Source organism: Nanorana parkeri, unplaced genomic scaffold, assembly GCF_000935625.1.
Source record: "Nanorana parkeri isolate BGI_ZX_2015 unplaced genomic scaffold, ASM93562v1 scaffold237, whole genome shotgun sequence".
In the NCBI taxonomy this organism is placed as follows: domain Eukaryota; kingdom Metazoa; phylum Chordata; class Amphibia; order Anura; family Dicroglossidae; genus Nanorana; species Nanorana parkeri.
The window spans coordinates 683,021-692,616 of record NW_017306505.1 but is presented as its reverse complement, the minus strand read 5'-3'; positions in this window follow the sequence as shown (position 1 = coordinate 692,616).

Below are 9,596 nucleotides of genomic sequence, written 5' to 3'. Positions count from 1 at the left end.
TGGAAATACTTCCTAGATTTGCAGTGATTGTTAACTGTACTACAAACCTGTTGCAGGCTCGAAACCAACCTGAAGACCTCTATTTGATGGCCTTGGTACATTCCTTCAGGGTACTCTTGTATGTGGCACCGTAATGGCTTTGGTATGGTCTCATCTTCAAAGTACCCTATTATGTGGCCTTTGTGTGGTCCTGTCTTCATGGTACTCTTATATGTGGCCCTGTTTCAGGTTACTCTTGTATGTGGCCTCATGGTGACCTTGATACGCTCCTGTCTTCAGGATACTGCTATATGTAGCCTTTTGATGGCCTTGGTATAGTCTTGTCTTCAGGGTACTCTTATATGTGGCCTTGTGATGGCCTTGGCATAGTCCCGCCTTCAGGATACTCTTGTATGTGGTCTTGTGATGGCCTTGGTATGGTCCTGTCTTCAGGATGCTCTTGTATGTGGCCTTGTGATGGCCTTGGTAACTATGGTCCCATCTTTATGGTACTCTTATATGTGGCCTTGTGTGGTCCTGTTTTCAGGGTACTCTTATGTGTGGCCTTGTTATGGCTTTGGTATAGTGCTGACTTCAATGTACTCTTCTATGTGGCCTTTTAAAGGCCTTGGTATAGTCCTGTCTTTAGGGTACTCTTATATGTTGTCTCATGATGGCCTTGGTATGGTCCCGTCTTCAGGATCCTCTTATATGTGGCCTTGTGATGGCCTTGGTATGGTCCTGTCTTCACTGTACTCTTATATATGGCCTTGGTAAAGTCCTATCTTCAGAGTACTCTTTAATGTGGCCTCGTGTTGGCCTTGGTATAATCCTGTCTTCATGGTACTCTATTATGTGGTCTCATGATGGCCTTGGTATTGTCTAGTCTTCACTGTGCTCTTATATATGGCCTTGCTATGGTCCTGTCTTCACTGTACTCTTATATATGGCCTTGCTATGGTCCTGTCTTCACTGTACTCTTATAAGTGGCCTTTTGATGGCCTTGATATGGTCATGCCTTCAATGTACTCTTATATGTGGTCTCATGATGGCCTTGGTATGGTCCTGTCTTCACTGTAATCTTATATATGGCCTTGATATGATCCTGTCTTCACTGTACTGATATATATGCCCTTGGTATAGTCCTGTCTTCATGGTACTCTATTATGTGGTCTGATGATGGCTTTGCTATGGTCCTGTCTTCACCGTACTCTTATATATGGCCTTGCTATGGTCCTGCCTTCAGGGTACTCTTATATGCGGCCTTATGTTAGACTGCAGTGAGGATTTGTAGCCCTACCTCTTAGGTAGCAAAAATGGATGCCACATTTTTAAAACCTGAATGAATAAAGTAAGAGCGAACTCCAAGTGAATGAGGTTAAGTTTCCTCAAGCAGTGTGCATCATAAACCATTGACCTTTTTTTAAAAACATAAAATACTTGCTTCTCCTTTGAATCCTTTGCTGCGCAACTTCCTGTCTACATGCATTACACGTGGGCTTTACCTAGGCTGGTCGGCATGCAAAAGGGAGCGCCCTCTCCTCCAGACTGACATCTACCTAGCAAGGCACATTGATATTTGCATAACTCCTCCCAGCTCGCTGCTTGTATTAGAGCTGAGGGCCCTTTAGAGGAGTGCTGAGGCTGGGTGCTGTGATGTTTGTACAGCACCCTGCTGGCCCCTCCCACCAGCCATGGTCAGCCTGCATTGCATAGAGAATACCCAGTGATTATATCACTATATCACTGGGTTTAAAATAAGATATGTAATAAAAATGGAAGGGGGGGAGAAGAAGGGGGGCAGGGGGGAGGGGGGGGCAGGGAATGCAAAATATAAGCAGATTAATAAGAGTTGTCAGTTTAGGATGGTGAATAAGAAACATTAATGTGAAAAAGATAGATAATCCGTCTGCAATGTTGGATTAACATAACCGCTTGTGACTTCTCCAGCTCTCTCCCAGAACGATCCTGTGTTCTGATTTAATTTATTTATTAGACAACTTCATCTCCCACTGCGTTCCTCATCAGGAAACAGAAGGAGCTTGTGCCTCCAATTATAAAACACTGGCTGGATTGTTGTGTGTGCGCTTCTATTACAGTCATACCCCATTCAATTATCCGGTTATCCCTATTTACAAGCACATGAAGTTGTAACCTTATAACCTCGGAGGATGGAAGGTGGCCCTGAACCATTTGTCCCGTATTCATCTGGACAGTCCTGTACATGCTGTGTCTGGGTCTCAGCTGGCCTGAAACACCCAGGATTCACCCGGACAGTCCAGGTTTTGAATCCTGTGGGTGCTGTGTCTGGGTTTCAGCTGGCCTGAAACACCCAGGATTCACCCGGACAGTCCAGGTTTTGAATCCTGTGGGTGCTGTGTCTGGGTTTCAGCTGGCCTGAAACACCCAGGATTCACCCGGACAGTCCAGGTTTTGAATCCTGTGGGTGCTGTGTCTGGGTTTCAGCTGGCCTGAAACACCCAGGATTCACCCGGACAGTCCAGGTTTTGAATCCTGTGGGTGCTGTGTCTGGGTTTCAGCTGGCCTGAAACACCCAGGATTCACCCGGACAGTCCAGGTTTTGAATCCTGTGGGTGCTGTGTCTGGGTTTCAGCTGGCCTGAAACACCCAGGATTCACCCGGACAGTCCAGGTTTTGAATCCTGTGGGTGCTGTGTCTGGGTTTCAGCTGGCCTGAAACACCCAGGATTCACCCGGACAGTCCAGGTTTTGAATCCTGTGGGTGCTGTGTCTGGGTTTCAGCTGGCCTGAAACACCCAGGATTCACCCGGACAGTCCAGGTTTTGAATCCTGTGGGTGCTGTGTCTGGGTTTCAGCTGGCCTGAAACACCCAGGATTCACCCGGACAGTCCAGGTTTTGAATCCTGTGGGTGCTGTGTCTGGGTTTCAGCTGGCCTGAAACACCCAGGATTCACCCGGACAGTCCAGGTTTTGAATCCTGTGGGTGCTGTGTCTGGGTTTCAGCTGGCCTGAAACACCCAGGATTCACCCGGACAGTCCAGGTTTTGAATCCTGTGGGTGCTGTGTCTGGGTTTCAGCTGGCCTGAAACACCCAGGATTCACCCGGACAGTCCAGGTTTTGAATCCTGTGGGTGCTGTGTCTGGGTTTCAGCTGGCCTGAAACACCCAGGATTCACCCGGACAGTCCAGGTTTTGAATCCTGTGGGTGCTGTGTCTGGGTTTCAGCTGGCCTGAAACACCCAGGATTCACCCGGACAGTCCAGGTTTTGAATCCTGTGGGTGCTGTGTCTGGGTTTCAGCTGGCCTGAAACACCCAGGATTCACCCGGACAGTCCAGGTTTTGAATCCTGTGGGTGCTGTGTCTGGGTTTCAGCTGGCCTGAAACACCCAGGATTCACCCGGACAGTCCAGGTTTTGAATCCTGTGGGTGCTGTGTCTGGGTTTCAGCTGGCCTGAAACACCCAGGATTCACCCGGACAGTCCAGGTTTTGAATCCTGTGGGTGCTGTGTCTGGGTTTCAGCTGGCCTGAAACACCCAGGATTCACCCGGACAGTCCAGGTTTTGAATCCTGTGGGTGCTGTGTCTGGGTTTCAGCTGGCCTGAAACACCCAGGATTCACCCGGACAGTCCAGGTTTTGAATCCTGTGGGTGCTGTGTCTGGGTTTCAGCTGGCCTGAAACACCCAGGATTCACCCGGACAGTCCAGGTTTTGAATCCTGTGGGTGCTGTGTCTGGGTTTCAGCTGGCCTGAAACACCCAGGATTCACCCGGACAGTCCAGGTTTTGAATCCTGTGGGTGCTGTGTCTGGGTTTCAGCTGGCCTGAAACACCCAGGATTCACCCGGACAGTCCAGGTTTTGAATCCTGTGGGTGCTGTGTCTGGGTTTCAGCTGGCCTGAAACACCCAGGATTCACCCGGACAGTCCAGGTTTTGAATCCTGTGGGTGCTGTGTCTGGGTTTCAGCTGGCCTGAAACACCCAGGATTCACCCGGACAGTCCAGGTTTTGAATCCTGTGGGTGCTGTGTCTGGGTTTCAGCTGGCCTGAAACACCCAGGATTCACCCGGACAGTCCAGGTTTTGAATCCTGTGGGTGCTGTGTCTGGGTTTCAGCTGGCCTGAAACACCCAGGATTCACCCGGACAGTCCAGGTTTTGAATCCTGTGGGTGCTGTGTCTGGGTTTCAGCTGGCCTGAAACACCCAGGATTCACCCGGACAGTCCAGGTTTTGAATCCTGTGGGTGCTGTGTCTGGGTTTCAGCTGGCCTGAAACACCCAGGATTCACCCGGACAGTCCAGGTTTTGAATCCTGTGGGTGCTGTGTCTGGGTTTCAGCTGGCCTGAAACACCCAGGATTCACCCGGACAGTCCAGGTTTTGAATCCTGTGGGTGCTGTGTCTGGGTTTCAGCTGGCCTGAAACACCCAGGATTCACCCGGACAGTCCAGGTTTTGAATCCTGTGGGTGCTGTGTCTGGGTTTCAGCTGGCCTGAAACACCCAGGATTCACCCGGACAGTCCAGGTTTTGAATCCTGTGGGTGCTGTGTCTGGGTTTCAGCTGGCCTGAAACACCCAGGATTCACCCGGACAGTCCAGGTTTTGAATCCTGTGGGTGCTGTGTCTGGGTTTCAGCTGGCCTGAAACACCCAGGATTCACCCGGACAGTCCAGGTTTTGAATCCTGTGGGTGCTGTGTCTGGGTTTCAGCTGGCCTGAAACACCCAGGATTCACCCGGACAGTCCAGGTTTTGAATCCTGTGGGTGCTGTGTCTGGGTTTCAGCTGGCCTGAAACACCCAGGATTCACCCGGACAGTCCAGGTTTTGAATCCTGTGGGTGCTGTGTCTGGGTTTCAGCTGGCCTGAAACACCCAGGATTCACCCGGACAGTCCAGGTTTTGAATCCTGTGGGTGCTGTGTCTGGGTTTCAGCTGGCCTGAAACACCCAGGATTCACCCGGACAGTCCAGGTTTTGAATCCTGTGGGTGCTGTGTCTGGGTTTCAGCTGGCCTGAAACACCCAGGATTCACCCGGACAGTCCAGGTTTTGAATCCTGTGGGTGCTGTGTCTGGGTTTCAGCTGGCCTGAAACACCCAGGATTCACCCGGACAGTCCAGGTTTTGAATCCTGTGGGTGCTGTGTCTGGGTTTCAGCTGGCCTGAAACACCCAGGATTCACCCGGACAGTCCAGGTTTTGAATCCTGTGGGTGCTGTGTCTGGGTTTCAGCTGGCCTGAAACACCCAGGATTCACCCGGACAGTCCAGGTTTTGAATCCTGTGGGTGCTGTGTCTGGGTTTCAGCTGGCCTGAAACACCCAGGATTCACCCGGACAGTCCAGGTTTTGAATCCTGTGGGTGCTGTGTCTGGGTTTCAGCTGGCCTGAAACACCCAGGATTCACCCGGACAGTCCAGGTTTTGAATCCTGTGGGTGCTGTGTCTGGGTTTCAGCTGGCCTGAAACACCCAGGATTCACCCGGACAGTCCAGGTTTTGAATCCTGTGGGTGCTGTGTCTGGGTTTCAGCTGGCCTGAAACACCCAGGATTCACCCGGACAGTCCAGGTTTTGAATCCTGTGGGTGCTGTGTCTGGGTTTCAGCTGGCCTGAAACACCCAGGATTCACCCGGACAGTCCAGGTTTTGAATCCTGTGGGTGCTGTGTCTGGGTTTCAGCTGGCCTGAAACACCCAGGATTCACCCGGACAGTCCAGGTTTTGAATCCTGTGGGTGCTGTGTCTGGGTTTCAGCTGGCCTGAAACACCCAGGATTCACCCGGACAGTCCAGGTTTTGAATCCTGTTCGTGCTGTGCCTGGGTTTCAGCTGGCCTTAAACACCCAGGATTCACCCGGACAGTCAAGGTTTTGAATCCTGTGGGTGCTGTGTCTGGGTTTCAGCTGGCCTGAAACACCCAGGATTCACCCGGACAGTCCAGGTTTTGAATCCTGTGGGTGCTGTGTCTGGGTTTCAGCTGGCCTGAAACACCCAGGATTCACCCGGACAGTCCAGGTTTTGAATCCTGTGGGTGCTGTGTCTGGGTTTCAGCTGGCCTGAAACACCCAGGATTCACCCGGACAGTCCAGGTTTTGAATCCTGTGGGTGCTGTGTCTGGGTTTCAGCTGGCCTGAAACACCCAGGATTCACCCGGACAGTCCAGGTTTTGAATCCTGTGGGTGCTGTGTCTGGGTTTCAGCTGGCCTGAAACACCCAGGATTCACCCGGACAGTCCAGGTTTTGAATCCTGTGGGTGCTGTGTCTGGGTTTCAGCTGGCCTGAAACACCCAGGATTCACCCGGACAGTCCAGGTTTTGAATCCTGTGGGTGCTGTGTCTGGGTTTCAGCTGGCCTGAAACACCCAGGATTCACCCGGACAGTCCAGGTTTTGAATCCTGTGGGTGCTGTGTCTGGGTTTCAGCTGGCCTGAAACACCCAGGATTCACCCGGACAGTCCAGGTTTTGAATCCTGTGGGTGCTGTGTCTGGGTTTCAGCTGGCCTGAAACACCCAGGATTCACCCGGACAGTCCAGGTTTTGAATCCTGTGGGTGCTGTGTCTGGGTTTCAGCTGGCCTGAAACACCCAGGATTCACCCGGACAGTCCAGGTTTTGAATCCTGTGGGTGCTGTGTCTGGGTTTCAGCTGGCCTGAAACACCCAGGATTCACCCGGACAGTCCAGGTTTTGAATCCTGTGGGTGCTGTGTCTGGGTTTCAGCTGGCCTGAAACACCCAGGATTCACCCGGACAGTCCAGGTTTTGAATCCTGTGGGTGCTGTGTCTGGGTTTCAGCTGGCCTGAAACACCCAGGATTCACCCGGACAGTCCAGGTTTTGAATCCTGTGGGTGCTGTGTCTGGGTTTCAGCTGGCCTGAAACACCCAGGATTCACCCGGACAGTCCAGGTTTTGAATCCTGTGGGTGCTGTGTCTGGGTTTCAGCTGGCCTGAAACACCCAGGATTCACCCGGACAGTCCAGGTTTTGAATCCTGTGGGTGCTGTGTCTGGGTTTCAGCTGGCCTGAAACACCCAGGATTCACCCGGACAGTCCAGGTTTTGAATCCTGTGGGTGCTGTGTCTGGGTTTCAGCTGGCCTGAAACACCCAGGATTCACCCGGACAGTCCAGGTTTTGAATCCTGTGGGTGCTGTGTCTGGGTTTCAGCTGGCCTGAAACACCCAGGATTCACCCGGACAGTCCAGGTTTTGAATCCTGTGGGTGCTGTGTCTGGGTTTCAGCTGGCCTGAAACACCCAGGATTCACCCGGACAGTCCAGGTTTTGAATCCTGTGGGTGCTGTGTCTGGGTTTCAGCTGGCCTGAAACACCCAGGATTCACCCGGACAGTCCAGGTTTTGAATCCTGTGGGTGCTGTGTCTGGGTTTCAGCTGGCCTGAAACACCCAGGATTCACCCGGACAGTCCAGGTTTTGAATCCTGTGGGTGCTGTGTCTGGGTTTCAGCTGGCCTGAAACACCCAGGATTCACCCGGACAGTCCAGGTTTTGAATCCTGTGGGTGCTGTGTCTGGGTTTCAGCTGGCCTGAAACACCCAGGATTCACCCGGACAGTCCAGGTTTTGAATCCTGTGGGTGCTGTGTCTGGGTTTCAGCTGGCCTGAAACACCCAGGATTCACCCGGACAGTCCAGGTTTTGAATCCTGTGGGTGCTGTGTCTGGGTTTCAGCTGGCCTGAAACACCCAGGATTCACCCGGACAGTCCAGGTTTTGAATCCTGTGGGTGCTGTGTCTGGGTTTCAGCTGGCCTGAAACACCCAGGATTCACCCGGACAGTCCAGGTTTTGAATCCTGTGGGTGCTGTGTCTGGGTTTCAGCTGGCCTGAAACACCCAGGATTCACCCGGACAGTCCAGGTTTTGAATCCTGTGGGTGCTGTGTCTGGGTTTCAGCTGGCCTGAAACACCCAGGATTCACCCGGACAGTCCAGGTTTTGAATCCTGTGGGTGCTGTGTCTGGGTTTCAGCTGGCCTGAAACACCCAGGATTCACCCGGACAGTCCAGGTTTTGAATCCTGTGGGTGCTGTGTCTGGGTTTCAGCTGGCCTGAAACACCCAGGATTCACCCGGACAGTCCAGGTTTTGAATCCTGTGGGTGCTGTGTCTGGGTTTCAGCTGGCCTGAAACACCCAGGATTCACCCGGACAGTCCAGGTTTTGAATCCTGTGGGTGCTGTGTCTGGGTTTCAGCTGGCCTGAAACACCCAGGATTCACCCGGACAGTCCAGGTTTTGAATCCTGTGGGTGCTGTGTCTGGGTTTCAGCTGGCCTGAAACACCCAGGATTCACCCGGACAGTCCAGGTTTTGAATCCTGTGGGTGCTGTGTCTGGGTTTCAGCTGGCCTGAAACACCCAGGATTCACCCGGACAGTCCAGGTTTTGAATCCTGTGGGTGCTGTGTCTGGGTTTCAGCTGGCCTGAAACACCCAGGATTCACCCGGACAGTCCAGGTTTTGAATCCTGTGGGTGCTGTGTCTGGGTTTCAGCTGGCCTGAAACACCCAGGATTCACCCGGACAGTCCAGGTTTTGAATCCTGTGGGTGCTGTGTCTGGGTTTCAGCTGGCCTGAAACACCCAGGATTCACCCGGACAGTCCAGGTTTTGAATCCTGTGGGTGCTGTGTCTGGGTTTCAGCTGGCCTGAAACACCCAGGATTCACCCGGACAGTCCAGGTTTTGAATCCTGTGGGTGCTGTGTCTGGGTTTCAGCTGGCCTGAAACACCCAGGATTCACCCGGACAGTCCAGGTTTTGAATCCTGTGGGTGCTGTGTCTGGGTTTCAGCTGGCCTGAAACACCCAGGATTCACCCGGACAGTCCAGGTTTTGAATCCTGTGGGTGCTGTGTCTGGGTTTCAGCTGGCCTGAAACACCCAGGATTCACCCGGACAGTCCAGGTTTTGAATCCTGTGGGTGCTGTGTCTGGGTTTCAGCTGGCCTGAAACACCCAGGATTCACCCGGACAGTCCAGGTTTTGAATCCTGTGGGTGATGTGTCTGGGTCTCAGCTGACCTGAAACACCCAGGATTCACCTGGACACATATCAATAAGCCACGACTCATTCCCCCCCAAAATATCCGTGCGTCGCTAGAGTGTTCGGGTTTCGCTTGAAGAAAAGGTGGCAACCCTAATGGTTGTGCCACAGGAGCCCCTGCTGACAGGTTCAGTAGACTTTGGACATTACAGACTTTCAGCTACAGGGGGACCTGTGCACATTTAAGGCAGCCATGTTGTGTCAGGTCATGTGACTGCTGCTTGAACCAATACCTGATGATTTTAAAGTTCACGGCCTGCGATCAGTCGAGGGAAGTCTGACCAATGAAAGATAATTGGTTGCCGTAGTACATGGCAGTGCACGTTGCATGCGGCATCCTACTTGGTAAGCACATGGGTGATGAGCAAAGTGCATTAGCAGGTCGCAACCAATCAGCTTTCATATTTCTGGAGTCGGGTCACTGAAGTGATTGTTGATTGGTCACAATTCACTGGGAAATATCCGATAGTTTTGCATGGGATTTGTTTTCTTTGCATGAATTTTACAACCAAATAATAATGATCATTTTCAGGATTATGAACAGCATTGATTATAGTTTTTTTTTTCCATCTTGATTTGATTGCATGGAATAAAAGATCCCCCTCCACCCCC